Source organism: Mus pahari, chromosome 2 (assembly GCF_900095145.1).
Source record: "Mus pahari chromosome 2, PAHARI_EIJ_v1.1, whole genome shotgun sequence".
Classification (NCBI taxonomy): domain Eukaryota; kingdom Metazoa; phylum Chordata; class Mammalia; order Rodentia; family Muridae; genus Mus; species Mus pahari.
The window spans coordinates 102,805,362-102,807,561 of record NC_034591.1 but is presented as its reverse complement, the minus strand read 5'-3'; the positions used below and the strand labels follow the sequence as shown (position 1 = coordinate 102,807,561).

General features: G+C 45.1%; 1 pseudogene; it reads left to right on the top strand.

The window, feature by feature from the left end:
* The window catches only part of LOC110316855, a 4,738-nt pseudogene extending 3,315 nt beyond the window's left edge, over window positions 1–1,423 (top strand).
* Window positions 1,424–2,200: the final 777 nt, after the last annotated feature.

Here is a 2,200-nt window from a genome sequence, read left to right as displayed (position 1 = left end):
TTCCTTTACTATATAGAGACTATCTGTAAGTTCTGTGACTCTAGAGAACCCTGACTAATACAATGACAAAATAAGCCTGACACGATGGTACAGTCTAACCACCTGTACATCTATACAGTACACATCTATATGGACTGACATTGAAGAAAACCTAGTTAAAAATACATTATAAGCACTTAACAAAAAAAATATGTCAAAGGAAAAAAAATAAAACAAGCCATATGAAAAGAGACTCAACCTTAGTCATGGATGAAGTAAACATTCAAGATAAGACATTCTACACAAATAGATTTATCTCAAAAGAAGAAATGTAAAGCTAGTGTGGAAGGACACAGCTTCATATATTAACGTTCTTTGTGTAAAACGATAAAAGCACTTCACAAAAGTTTACTGCTTTAAAGTTTTGAAGCGAGAATTCATGTGGGGGTCAGAGTGAAAGCAGGTGTGAGTGGAAGGAACAGAAGGAGTGTATGAGTCTATGGAAAGGTTGGCCTGGTGCTAGCAGCTGCAGGAAGCGTGGACTCTGCTTTATAGAATGTGGATGCTGAACACAGAGCTGTCATCTTCGACCAGTTCCCGTCGAGTACAGGACACTGTGGTAGGGGAAGGGACTCACTTTCTCATCCCTTGGGTACAGAAGCCAATTTTCTTTGACAGTCGCTCTCGACCACAGAAGGTACCATCACTAGTAGCAAAGACCTGCACAAAGTCAACATCACACTGCACATCCTCTTCCGGCCAGTGGCCAGCCAGCTTCCTCATACCTACACCAACATCAGCCAGGACTATGATGAGCGGGGAGATCCTCATGTCAGTGGTGGCTTGATTTGATGCTGGAGAATTGATTGCCCAGCGAGAGCTGTCTCCAGGCAAGTGAGAGATGACCTCACAGAGCAAGCAGCAACATTTGGGTTCATCCTGGATGACGTGTCCCTGACACATCTGACCTTCGGGAAGGCATTCACAGAGGCAGTAGAAGCCAAACAGGTGGCTCAGCAGGAAGCAGAGAGAGCCAGATTTGTAGCAGCAGAAGGCGGCCATCATCTCTGCTGAGGGTGACTCCAAGGCAGCTGAGCTGATGGCCACCTCCCTGGCCACAGCAGGCTATGGCCTGATTGAGCTGTGCAAGCTGGAAGCTATTGAGGACATTGCATACCAGCTCTGCTGCTCTGGGAACATCACCTACCTGCCAGCAGGGCAGTCCATGCTCCTCCAGCTTCCCCAGTGAGGCTGGCCAGGCCACGGCCTCCATCATGTTGAATGATGCCTTCCTTCTGCCCCACCCCAGAAATCACTGCGAAATTTAATAATTGGCTTATAAAGGTAAAATCACTTCTGATCTCTTAAAAAAAAATTGAAGTGAACCCTGGGGATTGAAAAAGTGCTTCCCTCAAAAGTCAGATACCTGAGTTGGATCCCTAAAACCCACATTAAAAAAAAAAAAAAAAAGACTGAGTGGGGTCCTGGAGTTCTGTTGTGTGTGTGTGATCCCAGCTCAAGTAAGGAAAAGGAATGGAGCCCCAGGGTCACTGGCCAGCCAGCCTAGCTTACTGGGCAAATTTCCAAGGGCTGCAAGACCTGTCTCAGAGAGAGAGAGGATAGTTTGGAGCTGGGTGTGCACACCTTTAATCCCAGCACTCAGGAGGCAGAGGTTGAGGCCAGCCTGGTCTACATAGCAAGTTCCAGGCCAGCTAGAGTTACATAGTGAGATGCTATCTCAAACAAAAGACAGAGTTCTTGGGGAATGGTATCTGAAGTAGCCAGACACATGAAGGGTTCACACTATGACTCCATTTATACAGAACAAATTTACAGTGGCCCAAGAGCTCAGTAGTAATTCTTTGGAAAGGACTGGATGGAAAGGGGTTACAGATTTGCTGCACTTCTTTTTTAAGATTTATTTATTATACATAAGTACACTGTAGTTGACTTCAGACGCACCAAAAGAGGGCTTCAGATCTAATTACGGGTAGTTGTGAGCCACCATGCAGTTGCTGGGATTTGAACTCAGGACCTTAGGAAGAACAGTCAGTGCTCTTACCCGCTGAGCCATCTCTCCAGCTCATCTTTTTGTTGTTTTTGTTTTGTCCTTTTTTTAAAAAAAGATTTATTTATTATATGTAAGTACACTGTAGCTGTCTTCAGACACTCCAGAAGAGGGAGTCAGATCTTGTTACAGATGGTTATGAGCCACCATGTG